Source organism: Rhynchophorus ferrugineus, unplaced genomic scaffold (genome assembly GCF_030347505.1).
Source record: "Rhynchophorus ferrugineus isolate W39M unplaced genomic scaffold, kcgeb_rfMv2 rfM10, whole genome shotgun sequence".
Classification (NCBI taxonomy): Eukaryota; Metazoa; Arthropoda; class Insecta; order Coleoptera; family Curculionidae; genus Rhynchophorus; species Rhynchophorus ferrugineus.
This window is the reverse complement of record NW_027472589.1, coordinates 2,347,978-2,375,544: the sequence shown is the minus strand read 5'-3', so window position 1 is coordinate 2,375,544 and position 27,567 is coordinate 2,347,978. Positions and strand designations below refer to the sequence as shown.

The 27,567-nt window shown below is 30.8% G+C and overlaps 1 protein-coding gene across 1 annotated transcript in view; it reads left to right on the top strand.

Moving 5' to 3' along the window:
- The window catches only part of LOC143203592 (glutamate receptor ionotropic, kainate 2), a 309,747-nt gene that overhangs the window by 97,693 nt on the left and 184,487 nt on the right, over window positions 1–27,567 (top strand). The gene's annotated exons all lie outside the window — the stretch shown is intronic.

The window sequence follows — 27,567 nt, the reverse complement described above, 5'->3', positions numbered from 1 at the left end:
ATAGATGAAGTCGAGTGGGTTCCACGTTATTAATTAACAAGTAAGGGTTATTCGCGTTTCTAATTATTCCGCGAAGGAATTAATAATTGTCGAACGAAGAAGGTGTTTACAAATATGATTCAGCCTTTTTTTGGTCTAAGTAATAGGCATTTATTTGTTTATGTTGGAAATCCTAATTCTACATAACTGGAAAAAGTCCTGACTGAAGTGAATATATATTAGGTACTTGCAGGTATTTCGATCACCTATAACAATTGATATAAATGCGAAGTGTTAATGAAGTATCAATCAATGTAAGGTTTGTTAAACTAACTCAACAGTTAAATTGGATGGTTTTTATACGTAAAATAGAGATTTTAAATTTACTACTATTGAATTATTCAGCATATAGTCAGCTTATGTTGTTTTATCTGAATAAATATGTTACCGAAGCACATCAAATACTTTTGGAAACCTATGGGGATGCTGTTCTCGTATATCCTAATTGATGAATTTTATTTTAGCGATCTAAAAGTGGTGACACAAGAGTCTTCATTTCATTCAAATATATTTTAGATAATTTAGAAATTGATGAATTATCTATTTCCAGACATTCAAATGCGACGAAAAACCCCAAAAGAAGGGGCCTACCGTGAGAATATACATTTTTGTGATATTTCTCAATCGTATTATATAATTAATGTTAAATAATTTTCTTTAGAATCTATAAGAACATTATTACGGTTTAATTCAATATGTAACTTTTTCATTTTTCATGTAAAACCATATAACGAACATGCGAATATCAATTACGTATATCTACCCGTATAGGATGTATAAATTTTGTCAAAAACCAACAAATTATCGCGTACTTTATTTAAACTAATCGCCCATACGTTACCCGGCAAAAGCGCCTCTAATAACTCATATTTTGTCGTGCTTAAACGAACAAACCAACACATTTTACATGGCGCCAACTGTTGTCCCTTGCACCTCGTCGCTTCGCAACATTCGCTGAACAAAAGCCAATAATATAAACCCTTTTGCGTGTACCCCTATAGCTGCACAAAAACATCAAAGGAAGATTTAAACGAACCATTGTTATTTATTGCAGAATTATTTTAATATCACAATTAAAATGCAGTACAAATCATAAAAAATCGATTCCAATGTGCTAAGAGAATGTAGATAGTGTTTTAATTTCTAAATTAAATATTTTAACAAACTAACTTAGTTAGAGTAACTTTATTAGAGTTATGAATATTTAATTATAACTATATATAAATAAAAAAACGGCATGTCGTGTGGAATCATAGGGATATGTGGAATGAAATGGTTGTATGTTCATGTTTTTGGCTAATGAAAGCCAATGATGTTCTCTAAACCATATATGGATGGAATGGAAACTTACTAACGTATTTCGTATCAGCCCATATGGTGACGATAAAAGTTTATTATTTCCTATTATACTTTCCTTGGAAGTAAGCTTTAAATTATCCCGACTAAATTTTGTTGAGCCAAATGACGTCATTTGAAAGCAATTATTTTCTTGCTCGATATGATTTAAAAAGGCATAGTATCCGGCTCAGTTCTGAAAACTAATGGATGTCGTGGCCCGCTCTCACAAAAGGTGGATTAAAGGTGCTCAACGACCACTAGCCATAAACTATTCCAAAAGCTCGCAGTTCAAGGTGAACAGCCACCAAATTATTGGAATCTGGAGTTACCACAATTTGGACCAAGACCATTCTCTAGAGGGTTATCATGGAAATTTGGCAGACGAAGCTACAATCGATGCTCAAAAACCATTTGTATAGCAACTGTAAGCTGTTTGGGCGGAATACCGACCACGTACATCCCTGTGGCCGTTTGTTTAAGAGGAAGATGTTTTGTAATATGGTCCAGACTATGGTCAGATGGAAAACAGATGTTTTCTAAGTACCTGACTGGTGAACGAGTGAGACGGGTTGATCTTTGTTTACCCCCTCAGTGTTGTTACCTCATCATATATATATATATATATATATATATATATATATATATATATATATATACAAATGTTGAAATAAAAGCTAAATTACTTTAAACAGTAATCTATTAGTAAACAGAAACTTGCGAGAGAGATTTAGGACCATTTTTAAGGAATCCATTATCAAAATGTTATTTTTCGACAATACAAAGAGAGAGTAAACAAGTTTTTCGTTCAACCACCATCCCATAAAAGAAAAAAAAATCGATTTAACTATTGCTAGTTTCTCGGCGTAATCGAACTTGAAGACTACACGATTGCCGATTAATTCGCCGGTTTTTCACCGTCAAAGAGGCCGTCGCGATCGTTTCGCGACGAGGAAGGTGAGAACGGCACCCCCGACACCCCTAACGGCTTAATGCCACTACTTCGATTACGACGGCAATCACAATTGACATTTAACAGAAGAAAATCGCCCGAAGATAAGCTAATGATATGGTGGTCGTTGCGGAGGAAATTAATGTTGTGGAACGACGACAAACGTGGGCCTGGAGGCGGAACTGGGAGGCGACAAGACGGAGATGGAGACTACAAGAATCCGGGCTTGGAATCAGATTGGGAAAATGATCCATACTATTAATCGCCTGTTCTGTGGGCCTTTGCAACAACAGATACTGTTCTAAGATGCTTTCAGAAAGTTCGAAATAAGGTTGTATATTGGTAAATTTTTAAAAAAATTGTAAACCGCAAATATTTTATTACCGTGACGATTTATTGGGTCCTATTTTGGAGTAAATCTACCAATAACAGCATTCGAAAAGCGGATGGAACTTTCGTAAAGTCTCTCAGCGGACATCTCGAACAAAGCAGGCAGTTCCTCAAAGCAGCTGACATAACATGAAAGTGTGGTAAGATCGCTGGAGTTATCATCGAAATATCATCGAAATCGATGGGGACACATTATTTCAAGGGTTTCAAGTGCTGCTCCGACACATTTTGGATGCCAACAATATAACAATTATCAAGTTATAAGGCTCCTATCAATCGCCGTGAAGGTGCTTATGAAAATTTTACATGAGCCTTCAAAGAGCTAGCGAAGAGTCTTGACAAGTCTTGAAGAACCGGCGAGAGTAACAGAAGAACGTATTAGATGTGGAAGGCCTGTTATTGTCATTTTTGTTGATTTTGATTTTAACTATACATAAGAACCTTCACTTTGGGCATCCTTGGAAGCTGAACACGTTACTCAGCGAAAATTGGGTCAATAGTAGCTGGACTTGTGGCCCACGTTGTACTTACACACATGTTTGGGTTTATATTTTTAACCGTTGAACAAGTGAAAAGGTACATAGAATAACAGATGTAATTGAAAAAGCTTATGAAGGGAAAAAAGTACGTTCAGTTATATTATAAGATGTAACACAAGCCCTCTGATAAGGTATAGCATGGCATGGCTTGTTCATAAGCAACGGAAAATATTACCCAAACAACACAATGAACTGTCAGAATTTTTAGAGTCAAACAACAGCAAACCTATTGAAAAGCCATGGGTATTGAAATTGTGTTGTAACACTTGTAGAACAAAGCTCTACAGTGGTGGCTTGGTGAAAATTGCTATGATTTTTATATTATGTGCCAAATTTATGGAGATAACAAAAAAATACGTGGATGATTGCTACATTTACTCGATGAATGTCGTCGGTATAAATGTAAAAAATTGCACAGTATAAATATCAGGACGTTTCATCACTGTCGAATCCATCTCCACATATGAACAATGATCCATTGCCAGTTTGTCCAGGTACAAATACAAAAAATGCTTCAAGAACTTCGTCTTCATCACCGGCAAGCAATGAAGCAAATAATATTTGTCGGACTTGATATTCGAAAACTAATAGTTGACGGAAAGTTGCAGCAACATGGGCATTATTTCAAAGTATTGTTCACAACTTTCTCAATAACCACAAATAACCGAATTACAAGCACGTAATAAACAATTTTTTGCAAAAATAACCAAATTAAGATAAGGCATTCACATCTTCATTATTCCCATAAAACATGGGCAACACGAGTGATGAGCAAAGAGTGTGGTTACACCAAAATCTAGTGACTTTGGGAAGAAGACATGACGAGCGATTACTGTTTGATTAAAATTAAAATCTTATAAATAGTTTTGGTTGCTCCTGTCCAAAACCGTGTATACTTGTGTTGTAATATGAGTTAGAAGTAACAGTTCAATTGAAAAGTCCCCGGTCTATCATAGTAAAACACATATTTTTGGCAAAATTAGTTTTTTATTCAACATAATTCCCCTCAAGCATGATACACTGATTATAGCGACCCTTCAAATTTTCGATACAATTTTTGTAGTATAATTTGCCCTTTTCTCCAAAATAGGCCTCAGTTTCCGCGATCATCTCTTCATTCGACGAAAATTTATTCTTAGCTAGCATATTTTGAGATCTGAAAACAGAAAATAGTTGCTGGGGGCCAGATCTGGAGAATACAGTGGATGATGAAGCAATTCGAAGCCCAATTCATAGAATTTTTTCGTAGTTTTCACTGACTTGTGACACGGTGCATTGTGTTGGAGTGATGTAATGGAGCCATGCTTCATCCATTGTCACATATCGATGCAAAAACTCGGGTTTATTACGCTTGATCACCTTCAAGCACTGCTCTGAGTCATCAACTCATCAATGTTTTTGGTCAAATGTGAGCTCGCGCGACATCCACTTTGCAAACAGCTTTCTCGTAAGCAAATATTTGTGAATAATATGATGTACATGTTCAGTTTTTATCTTCTTTCTATCAGTGTCTGCTATTTCGTTTAATTTTGCGGTCATTCAAAATCATTAAGTGGATATTTTAAACGGTAAGTTTTGGCCGTCCACTGCGTTCACCGTCTTCGGAGTCCATTTCACCACGTCTAAACTTCGCATACACATCCTTGATGGTTGATTCTCCTGGGGCAGTGTCCGGAAACTCGGTATCAAGCCAAGTTCTTGCATCAATTGTATGTTTTCTCTTCAAAAAGCAATATTTTATCAACACGCGAAATTCCTTTTTATCAATTTTTTTCACAATAATAAAAGTTGCTTCACTCAAAATGCTATAATTCACAAACTAATGATCCGACAGCTGTCAAATTTATACACGAAACTTTTGAGAGTTAGGGCTAACTAAAAAACATATGGACTGAATTCTACTAGCGCCATATATGAGTCAGGCCGGGGACTTTTCAATTCAAGTAGAATTAATGCTTTTATATAGTTTTAAAAATATATAAAAACGTGACAAACTTGCTGCTTCTCCGCTATAACTTAACTGATCAATTCCTGCAAGTCAGGCAGAGCACGTGGGCAACTGTTGCAGTCGCTGCGACACCGATTTCAATAACCGCCAGTCGGGAAGTCCGGTTACCAATCCGGAAAAACGACACCGAAGTAAGAAAAAAAAAAACCGCCGACAATGGCTAGAAAACGTATATATCCGGAAAAGCGAGATTTTCTCGCAACTCTAGCGGCGAAAACATCACGTTTCATATGGCGTCGGCGAGAAAAGGGACTTTTTTTCCCTTTGAGTGGATATTTGAGATTTTATTTAGTTTCTGGATAGGATATAATGAGTAACATCTATCTGGTATCGATCAGCGAGGCCCCCTCCGGCTGTGTAATAAAATATCGCCCGTATCGGACACCTTGTTCGTCAATAATAAAGTCGGCCAATAATAGAACACGATATCTTCTTCCTTTATGGCTCGTTTCGTATGTTTTTTGTGTTGTTTAACAGGTAATATCTTGTTCCGCACAAAGCATTCGGTTTCCCGTTCATTTAGTTAACAGAATTTTTATTTATTTTATCGTTTTATATTATACTCTGCATTTTTATCTGTATCTACTCTGCAATACATAAAGTTTATCTTCTTCTAGTTTATTTCTAAATAGTAAAATAAGTAAAATAATGTCATCCTCCAACTGAAGAGCATAACATGTACTGCTATAACGGTGAAGGTCTGAAAAAGTGTTAAATTTATCTTGTTATCCTTGAAAAAAGGTAAAAAAGGTAAATTGTTTATTACTTACCGAACTATTAATTAATAATAAAACAAGATAACATTAAACTTTTGGATCAGTTTTCAGTATTATAATGTTTACAATATTCCTATTAAATTGGTTATGTTTAAATAATAATAAATAATTTAAAATTACATCAGTACAGGCTCAGAGAACAAATTTTATAGCTTTCATTTCATGATGATCTCTATTCAAACATCAGTATAGTCGAAAAGAATTAATAGTAAATTGGTAAAATGAAATAATCAAATGTGTGGTAGATAATGAAACTATATAACTAGTTTTGGTAATAAATATTGTAACTGTGATAATAATTATTATAATTTACTTGTGTAAAATATATATATATGTCAAGAAGAAGTATATGTATAAGTCAAGAAAAATAAACTAACTGAAACAACAAGTAAAAAAACACTCAGAAAGCTGGAAGACAAGAAGAGGAAAATAGACCTGACACATTAAGTGCCCGAGACACCAGCCCATACATTCACCAAAATACAAATCCAGACACTATAAAGACAACGCACAGGCAGTCACAGTGTCTTAAAGAGAGAATCGCAATTACATTGACTGACTTTTGATATGACTGACATAAAATGACACTGCTTCAAAATATATTTTTTCTTTTCAAACTGATCAAAAAACAGTATAGTCGAAAAGATTTAATAGTAAATTGGTAAAATGAAATAATCAAATTGGTGGTACTTCTTTTAAACTGTACAGAGAATCTATAAAACTAGTTTTGGTAATAAATATTGTAACTGTGATAATAATTATTATAATTTACTTATGTAAAATTTCTATATGTATATATACTGTATCGGAATAATAAATCTGAATTATAACTTGACGGGTATATAACGTTAATGAGTTAGAGCCTCTTGGTTCATCTTATATAAAGTGGCCAATATGTCACATCTATCTTGAAAGCATACTAGATCATCAAATAACCTTCTCCACTATCCAATAGGCAATTGTATACTGAAGTCAAGACAATAAAAAGTGGTCAGAGAGTGACGGTCAATCTTAAACATACCGTCATAAATTCATATTGATTATGAATTTATATCAGTATTCCCGGCTATAAATATCAGAATTTTCTAAACATAATTAACAATGTATCGAATATCGAACTCTCTGAGCACCCTCTTATCAATTTTTTTCTCGCCAATGATATTACTAACTACAAATTATTTGTACTTTTGAACTGTAAATTCCTTTGGTTTATTTCAACGTAATTCACTCTAACTTACTGAACACCTTCACATATATGCAAAAAACCGAAGCACACGAAACATATTTCTAATACCTCAATGCTGACAAATAAAGGCAAACAATACCAGAGAAAAAAATCCCAGGGATCTTTTATCCCGAACAACGTCGTCATCCCTTTCGTATCCAGGATAAATATTTATCCAGGACCGTTCGCTACATCAGATTTTTATCGGAAACCGTAATGAAGGGCAGAATTCGAGCGCGCTCCGCCTGGCCTCTCGTTTTTGTTTATTTCATTTCGGTGCCGTCGCAGGAAAAGCTTACCTGAATATCGGATGGTCTTTGCGTCGAATGGAGCATCAATACAAAACGGGGCGCGGACAAAGACGCAACTGTTTCCCTACGGGAGAACGGTACAAAGGCCGGGACGCTTTAATAATGTTCCCGGCAACTAAGAGCGAAAGAGAAATACGAAAAACCGCGGCCTGTGACAATAGGAAAAAATATCCGGCCGAGCGGGACTTTTATCCTGTCGGAATAGAGGCGCATTTTGTCAGTCTACCGCGCGACAATAGCTCCGCTTCAGAATCGAGAGGGAAAAAATGCCAGTGTCTTCCAGGAGCTCTAAATAAGATCTTGAAATGTTCCTCGTCCTGATAAAATGTAACGGCGTGACACAATTAGGATTATCGAGCATATTTCGGTCTCATTTATCAGGAGGAGAAAGGACATCATCGTGCTTTTCTTCGCACAATCCTACAATGTCCCAGTTTCGTTCATAACAAACTAAAACTACTTGGATATAAAAAGGATTTTCAGTTTGTTCTAGATATGTATGTTGAGACGTAATTACATTTATTTATATTTAAGGAAATTGTTTAATTTTAAGTTAAGTTTATTCTTTTGTATAGCTTAGTGCTCTAAATTTAAACCATGTAAGTGGATTTGTGATATTTTTGATATGGGAAAAGAATCATGACTGGAAACAGCATAGAATATCGCATTGTACCGAATGTCTGGGAAAGCTAGGCCTACATAAGAAAGGCACTGAGTAAACAGAAAACATATATCTAGCAAAAAAGATGTCTCAACGGTTCGTTGCTGAGTGTTTCGGATAATAAGGATGCAGGTACCGGTGCTAGACGAAGTATGTTAGGGCTGGTAGAGGACCCCTTATGGTGGCAATAACAATATATTTCAAGAAAGCCCGAGATCGGGAAATTTCGAATATTCCTTAAAAGTCCATAACACACGTGTTTCATCGGCCTGAGAAGTTCCTAGCTGGAAGAACCTTTCCCCCTACGAAATTCTGAATGAATCGAGATACAGAAAAGGGTTTATTGAGATGTCAACTACCACCAAGAACCCGAGGGAGTTTCAGCTATAAAATACGATGTACTGACAACAGAATAAGAAGGTTAACAGAACCAAGACCAGAAGCTGCAAAATAATTATCGAATTAGTTAAAGAACAGATTTGATCAGAATTAAGAGGATAGTAGAAGAAGAAATAATCAAGAACAGTAGAGTTATATGTCGCGTGGTGTATATATTGTTTTACCTCGATTTTATCCCTCTCCTTCCCTTATCAGATTTGGTTCCAATGGAACATCGGAAGTGCACTTTTTCGAATAAGAACATTGGTACATAATTGACGGAGAAATCGGCGAACATTTGATATTATATATATTTATTTATATATATATATATATATATATATATATATATATATATATATATATATATATATATATATATATATATATATATATGAGAATTGAGAATAGAAAATAACGGGATTATTTATGGTTTATTGAGTAATTCACAATTTACAGTTGACAACATAGCTGCTCGAGAGAACACGGAGAAGAAGAGACCGTCGAAATCTTGGTCGAGGTTTTATAGGTCCAGCTCGATCGTTGGGTCGTCGATTGAGGGCGGGATTTGGGTGTTTTCTCTTTTAGTGTTGAAAATTACATAATTATGTAAAATCCTTTTGTCTCCTGGGGAATACCATACCTATTTACAAAGACCAATTCAGATTGTTGTTATCACTAATTGTTCTGATACAGGATGGATGCTCACATGAACATAGACACTCATCCATTTTGAAGCCGGTTAACAAAATCAAAGGCAACGTTGTTTTACGTTCTGAGTGGTTTAAAGAGCGAACCAAAACTAGTAGCATATTTGTGGTGGACTGAAGTGATGCCATGAAACTAAAACTAGTGGATATTTAGCCAAGCCTCGAAATTATATTTGACTAGAGGTGGCCAAAATTTGGTGGCTAAAATTCCATCAAAAACATCCGGAAAATATTGAAAATTCGCAGTGAAATTTCATCGGAACTAGCGACGCGCTACCGTAAATGCTTTAAAACGTCAGATAACACCGTGTGGTATCCGCTTTTGGCGGCGTAAAACATTTTTTCCCTTTTTATTGTCTACCGTAGTTTTTCGTCGGCTTTTATTTTATCCGCACCCTAAGCCGCTGAAAACATTATTAAAACACCGTTCTTTGTCCCGTCGGTTCCCTTTCCCATCGACGCGTCTTTCGATATAAACATTCGGTCGACAGAGCGAACAGACAAATTCTCGGCAAAAAAATTGCTTTTTTCACATTCAGATGTCGACAAGTTTCGATGTAAAGTATGGCGAGAGAACGAGATACGAGAAGGGGAAACGTATTCATCTCTTCTGGAATATGGCAGACCTCAAGCCACCATGTAAAAATATGAGGACAATATTTCAATTCAATATATTCCTTTGGGAAAAAATTATTTTAAAAGTGCGAGATTTTGGATGAAGATAATGCTTAAATATGTAACTGATAAGGATAATGATATAATAGTGTGTCCAAATGATCACCTAGAGATTTAAAAGAGCTAGTTAGCTGTCAGATACCGCAAATTTACACACATAATAGAACTTTTAGCTGAAGATGATCTGAGCGATTATTTGTCTGGAAAGGAAGTAAATGAAGACAGTTCCTGCACAAAATATAATTACGCTTCTTCTGGACTTAAAGGACGAGCAACTATTAGCTATCCATTCCACTGCTGTTCGGACTTGGTAAGTTTTGGTCAAAAGAGAAATATAATTTCTTATTAAAAATTCAAAGTGTCGAATTTCACAGTAAAAAATTCACGTCACCATCCAGGCATAACTCAGCTAAAGGGATTTACAATCACCCATCCCCCTAAAGAAGAATGTTCCTTATATCCTCGATAAAAAGTTAGAACGTATTTCTTGTCGGAACTGTTTTTGGAAATAACGCGCGGAATAAATTTGATCTAAAATGCCTGCATCACAGTCTACTAGCATTCTAACACTGTATTTTTTATTATAGGAGCCTGATAAAGTTCAAAGAGAAGTTAAAATATGGCCTTAGAGCAAAAAAAGCCTTATCCATATCAGTTTAAGGCCTAAGAAAATGAGATTTATTTAGCAGCATCTCCAAATATTCTTTTTATCATTATAATTATTAGGGTGTGCAATGATAAATCATTATATTTCCGAATCTCCAAAGTGAATAAGCAAGCTCCATGTGCTTGTCCAATATTTTGTTTTTAATTGCAAAGAACTACAGCTAAGGTATATAGGATAATAATGGAGACGTTTGACGATGAGTGTAGTAACGAAAGAATGAGCTTGAGAAGGTTAAATAGAAGTTTTAATATTATAAGTCGAGCGAAAAAATTGAGGAAATCACCTCTTCACATCAACAGTAATGTTGTTAATCTTGTGGTACACCATAGAGAGAAAAAACCTAATACCAACACACCACTTTCGGTTTATTAACAAGCATTCAACAATGGACCAGGACCACAGAATAACAGATGTTATTGAAAAAGCCTTCGAAAGTAAAAAAGTATGCTCAACTAGATTCTTAGATGTAATACAAGCCTTTGATAAGGTTTGGGATGAAGGCTTTGTTCATAAACTACAGAGTATGTTACCAAAATATTACACTGAACTACTAAAATCGAACATTACAGCCAGAATGTTTAGAGTTGAACAAGAAGAAGCTTACTCTATAATAAAAGGAGCTAAAGCAAGTGTACCACAGGGAAGTTTACTGGGGCCAATGCTTTATCTACTCTACACTTGCAAAATATCATATAAATGGAGAATATTACAATGGCTACATTGGTGATGAGACTGCGATTATAGCTGTCGGAGACAACAGTGAAGAAGCCACATGAAAATAACAACAGGCTAGTGACAATATAAACAATTGGACATAAGCTTGGAAAATAAAAATTAACGAAAGTAAATCTGTGCATGTGCAGTTCAACTACCACAATCAGATCGTATAATCACCAATAACATTAAATAATACTATAATTCCATATAGCAACAACACTAAATATCTCGGAATAAATCTTGATGTAAAACTTCGCTGGAAGAAAAATATAAAGAAGAAAAGAAAAGAACTGGAACTGAAACGTAGGAACGTGAAATCTCTATGGACGTATGAAGTTTAATTATGAGGATGTTGATGCATAGAGTAACATAAACAAAATACAAAATTTTCAGAACAAAGTCCTGAGAAGTATTGTCGGCGCACCCAAATACTAGAGGACTGACTACCTACATCGAGACTTTTAGATACCCACAGTCAGTCAAGAAATCAAGAGAATTGTAAGGGGGCATGAGGGAAGACTCCATTCTCATGAAAATATTGAAGTATTGCAACTTTTGGATACCACCAGAGTAGGACACAGACTCAAAAAAAGTAAAATCGTGTGAACTTGTGTAGTGTTGTATAGTGAGGTGCATGTAATAAAAAATACAGCAGTGACATGTATAAACATTATTTCATCAGAAACTGAGATAGGGTCCTCCTAGTTATATATCTAGATTTAAGTTATCATAAAGACAAATTGTAGGGAACAATGTAATAATTAAATCACTACATAGTATAAAACAAAGTCGCCTTTTCTGTCCCTATATCCCTATGTGCGCTTAAATCTTTAAAACTACGCAACGGATTTTGATGCGGTTTTTTTCAGTAGATAGAGTGATTCAAGAGGAAGGTTTATATGTATAATACATGCATAACATACTAAGGCAACATTGCTAATTTTAGAGGTTTCTAACGTGATGTTGTAAATTAACCTATTTTCTTAGGCTTATTTAGCAATTAGCAAAAACCGCTGCCTAACCCTACGAGTTAAATCAAATTAATGTACTACAGTATTGTACACCATAAAAAGGTCTACAAAAAAGTCCGCGATGGTTTATCTTTTAGGGATAACCCACATTAACCATTTTTATTGTTTACTTTTTACGTGAGAAAATGGCTTATTTACGAAGCTATTTTAAGCAATACGGCATTAATCCTTATCGAATTAAGTACCTTAAATACAGTGTGCAATTAATATAGATCAATATGGTTCCTTACAGCATGTAAATTAAACAAATATTTTCGGAGATATTACAAATTTAAAATTTGCGTTTAAAAATGTGTAATGTAATAAAAATTGTATGAATTTAGATATTCCAAAGATAGCAGGAAATCTTCATAGCAAGTATAGGGGAAGAGGAATTGTTTTACTCCAAATTTAATGCGTGCAGGCCAAGGTAATAGTAATCAATAAAAACCTTGTGGTACAAGTACAGAAAGTCACCAAATGGTGAACATATTGTATTTTTATTGCCTAAACTATAAAGAACGTAAAAATTTCTGAGAAATTATAACAAACACTATTAAAAAAAAGAACAAACAGACAGCCCACCCTACATAAACCTGATAGAACCAAAGATGGTAATACAATGTAAGAAGATAACGTCATTCTATAATTTTGACATTTATCAGCAGAAATGTATAAATCAGAAAACTCACTGATATTTTATTAATGAATTCGAAAAAGTCGGAGACAAAAGAGGGCTAAAACTTGTCCCCGGCCGAAACATTATAATTCCATAACGTATTCAGAAAGAGAGGCGCGAGAGAGGAGTAGGAGGAGAAGGAAGAAAAGAAAAGTTCGTTTTTTCTACCCGGAGTTGGTCTCTTTTCATCAGTGTCAAAGGCAACCCGACACAGCGAAACTTCGAGGTCTCCCCGCAAACTTTCCTTTGCATTATTTGCGGTTTATTATCGATTATTTGTTTGGTAGATTAAGGCAGATTGTTTAGGTCACAAAAGGATCTTCTTTTGCGACGAGCTTGAGCGGGTATAATGAATTTTACAATTTCGACGAAGGGCTTTGTTTTAACGTTGATGGTGAGGCGATCGATATGTCTAGCGCGACCACGAGCACGACGATGTAAACAAGCCGCGGATGTTGTTGTGGTGTTGTTCGGGTGGTAGTTTAAACCTCACATCAGAAAGTTCGGTTTTGTAAAGAAATTTCGTTCATGTTTCAATTAATATCGGAGAAGCGTCACAACTTTTTGTATTATCCAAGAGAACAATTTTTCTCAAACCGTTTTTATTTATTCATTCATTCGTTCGTTAGAAAAACTGGTATCATATAGAAAAATCCGGATAGAGCTTGACTTACTAATAAATTGAAATACTCTGCTGATCTCATTGCTGAGCTAGAGCCACCAGATATTTCAAAAGAATGCATTCATAAAGACATTGCTTGCTTGAATGATTACAAACCCGTTATTATGACCGACATATATAATTGATTTTAAAACATAACTGGTCGTGAAGGAAAATATGTTCAATTGGTTCAATTTTGGAATCAGACGAAGTTCCTCTATGGTATCTACCAAAAGTACAAGTAAGTGTTATTATAGGATCTTTGAAAGCAACCAATGTCTTTATAGATGCATTCTTTTGAAACATGTGTCCACTCTAACTAATAATTATTAGGAGTTTATTGATGCTTTAGAAAATTCAGCAATGTCTGCGTTAATGAAACATTTTTCACTTTCGTTACATATAAATATACTTTAAAATTTTAGAGAGTATTTTTGGCGTATTTTGAAATATTTCATTCAAATAATATTTAAATAATATACATTTTATTGTAAATATCTTTTCAGTTTCCCTTATAGAATCTCTATATTTTATGATTCATACATAATAATATATCACTTAGAATCTTATCACATATATTAGTATATACCACAAAGTAATTACGAAATAAAAAGTCCATCAACTATATTTTTACATACAGTCCAAGCTTTTGCTATATACAAGGTTTAGCATAAAGAGCTCAGCTCTTGAAATTTAAGCCGTTTAATTTAAGTTGTTTACCTATTTTTACACCTGTGTTATACAAAAATGGAAAATATCATCAGAATTGCAATTACTTGCTATTGAAGATAGCGAAGAATTAATAAAAAAAACTGAAACAGTTTAATATAAATACTGAACCCGGTCGTAGATAATAAAAGTCAATAAGAACAATTAAGTACTTATTAAGTTTCATATAATCAGTTTACAGTATCCAATAGAATCATTTTGATATTTAGTCTTATATATTTAAGGGTTAATTTATAGTCAAAATTTTACTAAAAATTAGTGGCCTTGGGTTTATATTACATATCTTAAAAACTAAAAATTCTAAAGCAATTTAACATGTATTTTCGTTTATTTTACCCCAATATACATGTAATTTATAAGTTTCATCTCTATCAGAGAGGTAAAAAATTTGAGCAGCTTTTCCATGTATATAGTCGTGAAAATTTGCGATTTTTTGTCATTTTCAATTTTTTTCCTGTAACTTCTACTAAAATAATGGTAAGCTAATGAAAACTGCAGGGCTTATAAAGAATTTTACGGTGAATCGAATGGTAGTATACTGATTTTTATACAACTTTTAGTTTCTAAGTTATACAATCAAAACTCTGATTACTAGAAATTAGTGGTCTTGGCTTTATATCATATATCTTAAAAACAATAAATCCTAAAGCAATTTAACATGTATTTTCGTTTATTTTACCCTAAAATACCTGTAATTTATAAGTTTCATCTCTATCAGAGAGGTAAAAAATTTTAGCAGCTTTTCCATGTATATAGTCGTGAAAATTTGCGATTTTTTGTCATTTTCAATTTTTTTACTGCCACTTCTATTAAAATAATGGTAAGCTAATGAAAACTGCAGGGCTTATAAAGAATTTTACGGTGAATCGAATGGTAGTATACTGATTTTTATACAACATTTAGTTTCTAAGTTATACAATCAAAACTCTGATTACTAAAAATTAGTTGTCTTGGGTTTATATCACATATCTTAAAAACTATAAATTCTAAAGCAATTTAACATGTATTTTCGTTTATTTTACCCTAAAATACCTGTAATTTATAAGTTTCATCTCTATCAGAGAGGTAAAAAATTTTAGCAGCTTTTCCATGTATATAGTCGTGAAAATTTGCGATTTTTTGTCATTTTCATTTTTTTTACTGCCACTTCTATTAAAATAATGGTAAGCTAATGAAAACTGCAGGGCTTATAAAGAATTTTACGGTGAATCGAATGGTAGTATACTGATTTTTATACAACATTTAGTTTCTAAGTTATACAATCAAAACTCTGATTACTAAAAATTAGTTGTCTTGGGTTTATATCACATATCTTAAAAACTATAAATTCTAAAGCAATTTAACATGTATTTTCGTTTATTTTACCCTAAAATACCTGTAATTTATAAGTTTCATCTCTATCAGAGAGGTAAAAAATTTTAGCAGCTTTTCCATGTATATAGTCGTGAAAATTTGCGATTTTTTGTCATTTTCAATTTTTTTACTGCCACTTCTATTAAAATAATGGTAAGCTAATGAAAACTGCAGGGCTTATATAGAATTTTACGGTGAATCGAATGGTAGTATACTGATTTTTATACAACTTTTAGTTTCTAAGTTATACAATCAAAACTCTGATTACTAAAAATTAGTGGTCTTGGCTTTATATCACATATCTTAAAAACTATAAATTCTAAAGCAATTTAACATGTATTTTCGTTTATTTTACCCTAAAATACCTGTAATTTATAAGTTTCATCTCTATCAGAGAGGTAAAAAATTTTAGCAGCTTTTCCATGTATATAGTCGTGAAAATTTGCGATTTTTTGTCATTTTCAATTTTTTTACTGCCACTTCTATTAAAATAATGGTAAGCTAATGAAAACTGCAGGGCTTATATAGAATTTTACGGTGAATCGAATGGTAGTATACTGATTTTTATACAACATTTAGTTTCTAAGTTATACAATCAAAACTCTGATTACTAAAAATTAGTTGTCTTGGGTTTATATCATATATCTTAAAAACAATAAATTCTAAAGCAATTTAACATGTATTTTCGTTTATTTTACCCCAATATACATGTAATTTATAAGTTTCATCTCTATCAGAGAGGTAAAAAATTTGAGCAGCTTTTCCATGTATATAGTCGTGAAAATTTGCGATTTTTTGTGATTTTCAATTTTTTTCCTGTCACTTCTATTAAAATAATGGTAAACTAATGAAAACTGAAGGGCTTATAAAGAATTTTACGGTGAATCGAATGGTAGTATACTGATTTTTATGCAACTTTTAGTTTCTAAGTTATATAATCAAAACTCTGATTACTAAAAATCAATGGTTTTGGGTTTATATCACATATCTTAAAAACTATAAATTCTAAAGCAATTTAACATGTATTTTCGTTTATTTTACCCCAATATACATGTAATTTATAAGTCTCATCTCTATCAGAGAGGTAAATAATTTGAGCAGCTTTTCCATGTATATAGTCGTGAAAATTTGCGATTTTTTGTGATTTTCAATTTTTTCCTGTCACTTCTATTAAAATAATGGTAAACTAATGAAAACTGAAGGGCTTATAAAGAATTTTACGGTGAATCGAATGGTAGTATACTGATTTTTATACAACTTTTAGTTTCTAAGTTATACAATCAAAACTCTGATTACTAAAAATTAGTTGTCTTGGGTTTATATCACATATCTTAAAAACTATAAATTCTAAAGCAATTTAACATGTATTTTCGTTTATATTACCCTAAAATACCTGTAATTTATAAGTTTCATCTCTATCAGAGAGGTAAAAAATTTTAGCAGCTTTTCCATGTATATAGTCGTGAAAATTTGCGATTTTTTGTCATTTTCAATTTTTTTACTGCCACTTCTATTAAAATAATGGTAAGCTAATGAAAACTGCAGGGCTTATATAGAATTTTACGGTGAATCGAATGGTAGTATACTGATTTTTATACAACATTTAGTTTCTAAGTTATACAATCAAAATTCTGATTACTAAAAATTAGTGGTCTTGGCTTTATATCACATATCATAAAAACTATAAATTCTAAAGCAATTTAACATGTATTTTCGTTTATTTTACCCTAAAATACCTGTAATTTATAAGTTTCATCTCTATCAGAGAGGTAAAAAATTTGAGCAGCTTTTCCATGTATATAGTCGTGAAAATTTGCGATTTTTTGTCATTTTCAATTTTTTTACTGCCACTTCTATTAAAATAATGGTAAGCTAATGAAAACTGCAGGGCTTATAAAGAATTTTACGGTGAATCGAATGGTAGTATACTGATTTTTATACAACTTTTAGTTTCTAAGTTATACAATCAAAACTCTGATTACTAAAAATTAGTGGTCTTGGCTTTATATCACATATCTTAAAAACTATAAATTCTAAAGCAATTTAACATGTATTTTCGTTTATTTTACACCAAAATACCTGTAATTTATAAGTTTCATCTCTATCAGAGAGGTAAAAAATTTGAGCAGCTTTTCCATGTATATAGTCGTGAAAATTTGCGATTTTTTGTCATTTTCATTTTTTTTACTGCCACTTCTATTAAAATAATGGTAAGCTAATGAAAACTGCAGGGCTTATAAAGAATTTTACGGTGAATCGAATAGTTGTATACTGATTTTTATACAACTTTTAGTTTCTAAGTTATACAATCAAAATTCTGATTACTAAAAATTAGTGGTCTTGGCTTTATATCACATATCATAAAAACTATAAATTCTAAAGCAATTTAACATGTATTTTCGTTTATTTTACCCTAAAATACCTGTAATTTATAAGTTTCATCTCTATCAGAGAGGTAGAAAATTTTAGCAGCTTTTCCATGTATATAGTCGTGAAAATTTGCGATTTTTTGTCATTTTCAATTTTTTTACTGCCACTTCTATTAAAATAATGGTAAGCTAATGAAAACTGCAGGGCTTATAAAGAATTTTACGGTGAATCGAATGGTAGTATACTGATTTTTATACAACATTTAGTTTCTAAGTTATACAATCAAAACTCTGATTACTAAAAATTAGTTGTCTTGGGTTTATATCACATATCTTAAAAACTATAAATTCTAAAGCAATTTAACATGTATTTTCGTTTATTTTACCCTAAAATACCTGTAATTTATAAGTTTCATCTCTATCAGAGAGGTAAAAAATTTGAGCAGCTTTTCCATGTATATAGTCGTGAAAATTTGTGATTTTTTGTCATTTTCATTTTTTTTACTGCCACTTCTATTAAAATAATGGTAAGCTAATGAAAACTGCAGGGCTTATATAGAATTTTACGGTGAATCGAATGGTAGTATACTGATTTTTATACAACATTTAGTTTCTAAGTTATACAATCAAAATTCTGATTACTAAAAATTAGTGGTCTTGGCTTTATATCACATATCTTAAAAACTATAAATTCTAAAGCAATTTAACATGTATTTTCGTTTATTTTACCCCAATATACATGTATAAGTCTCATCTCTATCAGAGAGGTAAAAAATTTGAGCAGCTTTTCCATGTATATAGTCGTGAAAATTTGCGATTTTTTGTCATTTTCAATTTTTTTCCTGTCACTTCTATTAAAATAATGGTAAGCTAATGAAAACTGCAGGGCTTATAAAGAATTTTACGGTGAATCGAATGGTAGTATACTGATTTTTATACAACATTTAGTTTCTAAGTTATACAATCAAAACTCTGATTACTAAAAATTAGTTGTCTTGGGTTTATATCACATATCTTAAAAACTATAAATTCTAAAGCAATTTAACATGTATTTTCGTTTATTTTACCCTAAAATACCTGTAATTTATAAGTTTCATCTCTATCAGAGAGGTAAAAAATTTTAGCAGCTTTTCCATGTATATAGTCGTGAAAATTTGCGATTTTTTGTCATTTTCAATTTTTTTACTGCCACTTCTATTAAAATAATGGTAAGCTAATGAAAACTGCAGGGCTTATATAGAATTTTACGGTGAATCGAATGGTAGTATACTGATTTTTATACAACATTTAGTTTCTAAGTTATACAATCAAAATTCTGATTACTAAAAATTAGTGGTCTTGGCTTTATTATTTTACCCTAAAATACCTGTAATTTATAAGTTTCATCTCTATCAGAGAGGTAAAAAATTTTAGCAGCTTTTCCATGTATATAGTCGTGAAAATTTGCGATTTTTTGTGATTTTCAATTTTTTTCCTGTCACTTCTATTAAAATAATGGTAAGCTAATGAAAACTGCAGGGCTTATAAAGAATTTTACGGTGAATCGAATGGTAGTATACTGATTTTTATACAACATTTAGTTTCTAAGTTATACAATCAAAACTCTGATTACTAAAAATTAGTTGTCTTGGGTTTATATCACATATCTTAAAAACTATAAATTCTAAAGCAATTTAACATGTATTTTCGTTTATTTTACCCTAAAATACCTGTAATTTATAAGTTTCATCTCTATCAGAGAGGTAAAAAATTTTAGCAGCTTTTCCATGTATATAGTCGTGAAAATTTGCGATTTTTTGTCATTTTCAATTTTTTTACTGCCACTTCTATTAAAATAATGGTAAGCTAATGAAAACTGCAGGGCTTATAAAGAATTTTACGGTGAATCGAATGGTAGTATACTGATTTTATACAACATTTAGTTTCTAAGTTATACAATCAAAACTCTGATTACTAAAAATTAGTTGTCTTGGGTTTATATCACATATCTTAAAAACTATAAATTCTAAAGCAATTTAACATGTATTTTCGTTTATTTTACCCCAATATACATGTAATTTATAAGTTTCATCTCTATCAGAGAGGTAAAAAATTTGAGCAGCTTTTCCATGTATATAGTCGTGAAAATTTGCGATTTTTTGTGATTTTCAATTTTTTTCCTGTCACTTCTATTAAAATAATGGTAAGCTAATGAAAACTGCAGGGCTTATAAAGAATTTTACGGTGAATCGAATGGTGGTATACTGATTTTTATACAACATTTAGTTTCTAAGTTATACAATCAAAACTCTGATTACTAAAAATTAGTTGTCTTGGGTTTATATCACATATCTTAAAAACTATAAATTCTAAAGCAATTTAACATGTATTTTCGTTTATTTTACCCCAATATACATGTAATTTATAAGTTTCATCTCTATCAGAGAGGTAAAAAATTTGAGCAGCTTTTCCATGTATATAGTCGTGAAAATTTGCGATTTTTTGTCATTTTCAATTTTTTTCCTGTAACTTCTATTAAAATAATGGTAAGCTAATGAAAACTGCAGGGCTTATAAAGAATTTTACGGTGAATCGAATGGTAGTATACTGATTTTTATACAACTTTTAGTTTCTAAGTTATACAATCAAAACTCTGATTACTAGAAATTAGTGGTCTTGGCTTTATATCATATATCTTAAAAACAATAAATCCTAAAGCAATTTAACATGTATTTTCGTTTATTTTACCCCAATATACATGTAATTTATAAGTTTCATCTCTATCAGAGAGGTAAAAAATTTGAGCAGCTTTTCCATGTATATAGTCGTGAAAATTTGCGATTTTTTGTCATTTTCAATTTTTTTCCTGTAACTTCTATTAAAATAATGGTAAGCTAATGAAAACTGCAGGGCTTATAAAGAATTTTACGGTGAATCGAATGGTAGTATACTGATTTTTATACAACTTTTAGTTTCTAAGTTATACAATCAAAACTCTGATTACTAAAAATTAGTGGTCTTGGCTTTATATCACATATCTTAAAAACAATAAATCCTAAAGCAATTTAACATGTATTTTCGTTTATTTTACCCCAATATACATGTAATTTATAAGTTTCATCTCTATCAGAGAGGTAAAAAATTTGAGCAGCTTTTCCATGTATATAGTCGTGAAAATTTGCGATTTTTTGTCATTTTCAATTTTTTTCCTGTAACTTCTATTAAAATAATGGTAAGCTAATGAAAACTGCAGGGCTTATAAAGAATTTTACGGTGAATCGAATGGTAGTATACTGATTTTTATACAACTTTTAGTTTCTAAGTTATACAATCAAAACTCTGATTACTAAAAATTAGTTGTCTTGGGTTTATATCACATATCTTAAAAACTATAAATTCTAAAGCAATTTAACATGTATTTTCGTTTATTTTACCCTAAAATACCTGTAATTTATAAGTTTCATCTCTATCAGAGAGGTAAAAAGTTTTAGCAGCTTTTCCATGTATATAGTCGTGAAAATTTGCGATTTTTTGTCATTTTCAATTTTTTTACTGCCACTTCTATTAAAATAATGGTAAGCTAATGAAAACTGCAGGGCTTATATAGAATTTTACGGTGAATCGAATGGTAGTATACTGATTTTTATACAACTTTTAGTTTCTAAGTTATACAATCAAAACTCTGATTACTAGAAATTAGTGGTCTTGGCTTTATATCATATATCTTAAAAACTATAAATTCTAAAGCAATTTAACATGTATTTTCGTTTATTTTACACCAAAATACCTGTAATTTATAAGTTTCATCTCTATCAGAGAGGTAAAAAATTTGAGCAGCTTTTCCATGTATATAGTCGTGAAAATTTGCGATTTTTTGTGATTTTCAATTTTTTTCCTGTCACTTCTATTAAAATAATGGTAAGCTAATGAAAACTGCAGGGCTTATAAAGAATTTTACGGTGAATCGAATGGTAGTATACTGATTTTTATACAACATTTAGTTTCTAAGTTATACAATCAAAACTCTGATTACTAAAAATTAGTTGTCTTGGGTTTATATCACATATCTTAAAAACTATAAATTCTAAAGCAATTTAACATGTATTTTCGTTTATTTTACCCTAAAATACCTGTAATTTATAAGTTTCATCTCTATCAGAGAGGTAAAAAATTTTAGCAGCTTTTCCATGTATATAGTCGTGAAAATTTGCGATTTTTTGTCATTTTCAATTTTTTTACTGCCACTTCTATTAAAATAATGGTAAGCTAATGAAAACTGCAGGGCTTATAAAGAATTTTACGGTGAATCGAATGGTAGTATACTGATTTTATACAACATTTAGTTTCTAAGTTATACAATCAAAACTCTGATTACTAAAAATTAGTTGTCTTGGGTTTATATCACATATCTTAAAAACTATAAATTCTAAAGCAATTTAACATGTATTTTCGTTCATTTTACCCCAATATACATGTAATTTATAAGTTTCATCTCTATCAGAGAGGTAAAAAATTTGAGCAGCTTTTCCATGTATATAGTCGTGAAAATTTGCGATTTTTTGTGATTTTCAATTTTTTTCCTGTCACTTCTATTAAAATAATGGTAAGCTAATGAAAACTGCAGGGCTTATAAAGAATTTTACGGTGAATCGAATGGTGGTATACTGATTTTTATACAACATTTAGTTTCTAAGTTATACAATCAAAACTCTGATTACTAAAAATTAGTTGTCTTGGGTTTATATCACATATCTTAAAAACTATAAATTCTAAAGCAATTTAACATGTATTTTCGTTCATTTTACCCCAATATACATGTAATTTATAAATTTCATCTCTATCAGAGAGGTAAAAAATTTGAGCAGATTTTCCATGTATATAGTCGTGAAAATTTGCGATTTTTTGTGATTTTCAATTTTTTTCCTGTCACTTCTATTAAAATAATGGTAAGCTAATGAAAACTGTAGGGCTTATAAAGAATTTTACGGTGAATCGAATGGTAGTATACTGATTTTTATACAACATTTAGTTTCTAAGTTATACAATCAAAATTCTGATTACTAAAAATTAGTGGTCTTGGCTTTATATCACATATCTTAAAAACTATAAATTCTAAAGCAATTTAACATGTATTTTCGTTCATTTTACCCCAATATACATGTAATTTATAAGTTTCATCTCTATCAGAGAGGTAAAAAATTTGAGCAGCTTTTCCATGTATATAGTCGTGAAAATTTGCGATTTTTTGTGATTTTCAATTTTTTTCCTGTCACTTCTATTAAAATAATGGTAAGCTAATGAAAACAGCAGGGCTTATAAAGAATTTTACGGTGAATCGAATGGTAGTATACTGATTTTTATACAACATTTAGTTTCTAAGTTATACAATCAAAACTCTGATTACTAAAAATTAGTTGTCTTGGGTTTATATCACATATCTTAAAAACTATAAATTCTAAAGCAATTTAACATGTATTTTCGTTTATTTTACCCTAAAATACCTGTAATTTATAAGTTTCATCTCTATCAGAGAGGTAAAAAATTTTAGCAGCTTTTCCATGTATATAGTCGTGAAAATTTGCGATTTTTTGTCATTTTCAATTTTTTTACTGCCACTTCTATTAAAATAATGGTAAGCTAATGAAAACTGCAGGGCTTATAAAGAATTTTACGGTGAATCGAATGGTAGTATACTGATTTTTATACATTTAGTTTCTAAGTTATACAATCAAAACTCTGATTACTAAAAATTAGTTGTCTTGGGTTTATATCACATATCTTAAAAACTATAAATTCTAAAGCAATTTAACATGTATTTTCGTTTATTTTACCCCAATATACATGTATAAGTTTCATCTCTATCAGAGAGGTAAAAAATTTGAGCAGCTTTTCCATGTATATAGTCGTGAAAATTTGCGATTTTTTGTGATTTTCAATTTTTTTCCTGTAACTTCTATTAAAATAATGGTAAGCTAATGAAAACTGCAGGGCTTATAAAGAATTTTACGGTGAATCGAATGGTAGTATACTGATTTTTATACAACTTTTAGTTTCTAAGTTATACAATCAAAACTCTGATTACTAAAAATTAGTTGTCTTGGGTTTATATCACATATCTTAAAAACTATAAACTCTAAAGCAATTTAACATGTATTTTCGTTCATTTTACCCCAATATACATGTAATTTATAAGTTTCATCTCTATCAGAGAGGTAAAAAATTTGAGCAGCTTTTCCATGTATATAGTCGTGAAAATTTGCGATTTTTTGTCATTTTCAATTTTTTTCCTGTAACTTCTATTAAAATAATGGTAAGCTAATGAAAACTGCAGGGCTTATAAAGAATTTTACGGTGAATCGAATGGTAGTATACTGATTTTTATACAACTTTTAGTTTCTAAGTTATACAATCAAAACTCTGATTACTAAAAATTAGTTGTCTTGGGTTTATATCACATATCTTAAAAACTATAAATTCTAAAGCAATTTAACATGTATTTTCGTTTATATTACCCTAAAATACCTGTAATTTATAAGTTTCATCTCTATCAGAGAGGTAAAAAATTTTAGCAGCTTTTCCATGTATATAGTCGTGAAAATTTGCGATTTTTTGTCATTTTCAATTTTTTTACTGCCACTTCTATTAAAATAATGGTAAGCTAATGAAAACTGCAGGGCTTATAAAGAATTTTACGGTGAATCGAATGGTAGTATACTGATTTTTATACAACTTTTAGTTTCTAAGTTATACAATCAAAACTCTGATTACTAGAAATTAGTGGTCTTGGCTTTATATCATATATCTTAAAAACAATAAATCCTAAAGCAATTTAACATGTATTTTCGTTTATTTTACCCCAATATACATGTAATTTATAAGTTTCATCTCTATCAGAGAGGTAAAAAATTTGAGCAGCTTTTCCATGTATATAGTCGTGAAAATTTGCGATTTTTTGTCATTTTCAATTTTTTTCCTGTAACTTCTATTAAAATAATGGTAAGCTAATGAAAACTGCAGGGCTTATAAAGAATTTTACGGTGAATCGAATGGTAGTATACTGATTTTTATACAACTTTTAGTTTCTAAGTTATACAATCAAAACTCTGATTACTAAAAATTAGTTGTCTTGGGTTTATATCACATATCTTAAAAACTATAAATTCTAAAGCAATTTAACATGTATTTTCGTTTATTTTACCCTAAAATACCTGTAATTTATAAGTTTCATCTCTATCAGAGAGGTAAAAAATTTTAGCAGCTTTTCCATGTATATAGTCGTGAAAATTTGCGATTTTTTGTCATTTTCAATTTTTTTACTGCCACTTCTATTAAAATAATGGTAAGCTAATGAAAACTGCAGGGCTTATAAAGAATTTTACGGTGAATCGAATGGTAGTATACTGATTTTTATACAACATTTAGTTTCTAAGTTATACAATCAAAACTCTGATTACTAAAAATTAGTTGTCTTGGGTTTATATCACATATCTTAAAAACTATAAATTCTAAAGCAATTTAACATGTGTTTTCGTTTATTTTACCCCAATATACATGTAATTTATAAGTTTCATCTCTATCAGAGAGGTAAAAAAATTTTAGCAGCTTTTCCATGTATATAGTCGTGAAAATTTGCGATTTTTTGTCATTTTCAATTTTTTTACTGCCACTTCTATTAAAATAATGGTAAGCTAATGAAAACTGCAGGGCTTATAAAGAATTTTACGGTGAATCGAATGGTAGTATACTGATTTTTATACAACATTTAGTTTCTAAGTTATACAATCAAAACTCTGATTACTAAAAATTAGTTGTCTTGGGTTTATATCACATATCTTAAAAACTATAAATTCTAAAGCAATTTAACATGTATTTTCGTTTATATTACCCTAAAATACCTGTAATTTATAAGTTTCATCTCTATCAGAGAGGTAAAAAATTTTAGCAGCTTTTCCATGTATATAGTCGTGAAAATTTGCGATTTTTTGTCATTTTCAATTTTTTTACTGCCACTTCTATTAAAATAATGGTAAGCTAATGAAAACTGCAGGGCTTATAAAGAATTTTACGGTGAATCGAATGGTAGTATACTGATTTTTATACAACTTTTAGTTTCTAAGTTATACAATCAAAACTCTGATTACTAAAAATTAGTGGTCTTGGCTTTATATCACATATCTTAAAAACAATAAATCCTAAAGCAATTTAACATGTATTTTCGTTTATTTTACCCCAATATACATGTAATTTATAAGTTTCATCTCTATCAGAGAGGTAAAAAATTTGAGCAGCTTTTCCATGTATATAGTCGTGAAAATTTGCGATTTTTTGTCATTTTCAATTTTTTTCCTGTCATTTCTATTAAAATAATGGTAAGCTAATGAAAACTGCAGGGCTTATAAAGAATTTTACGGTGAATCGAATGGTAGTATACTGATTTTTATACAACTTTTAGTTTCTAAGTTATACAATCAAAACTCTGATTACTAAAAATTAGTTGTCTTGGGTTTATATCACATATCTTAAAAACTATAAATTCTAAAGCAATTTAACATGTATTTTCGTTTATTTTACCCTAAAATACCTGTAATTTATAAGTTTCATCTCTATCAGAGAGGTAAAAAATTTTAGCAGCTTTTCCATGTATATAGTCGTGAAAATTTGCGATTTTTTGTCATTTTCAATTTTTTTACTGCCACTTCTATTAAAATAATGGTAAGCTAATGAAAACTGCAGGGCTTATAAAGAATTTTACGGTGAATCGAATGGTAGTATACTGATTTTTATACAACATTTAGTTTCTAAGTTATACAATCAAAACTCTGATTACTAAAAATTAGTTGTCTTGGGTTTATATCACATATCTTAAAAACTATAAATTCTAAAGCAATTTAACATGTGTTTTCGTTTATTTTACCCCAATATACATGTAATTTATAAGTTTCATCTCTATCAGAGAGGTAAAAAAATTTTAGCAGCTTTTCCATGTATATAGTCGTGAAAATTTGCGATTTTTTGTCAGTTTCAATTTTTTTACTGCCACTTCTATTAAAATAATGGTAAGCTAATGAAAACTGCAGGGCTTATAAAGAATTTTACGGTGAATCGAATGGTAGTATACTGATTTTTATACAACTTTTAGTTTCTAAGTTATACAATCAAAACTCTGATTACTAAAAATTAGTGGTCTTGGGTTTATATCACATATCTTAAAAACTATAAATTCTAAAGCAATTTAACATGTATTTTCGTTTATTTTACCCTAAAATACCTGTAATTTATAAGTTTCATCTCTATCAGAGAGGTAGAAAATTTTAGCAGCTTTTCCATGTATATAGTCGTGAAAATTTGCGATTTTTTGTCATTTTCAATTTTTTTACTACCACTTCTATTAAAATAATGGTAAG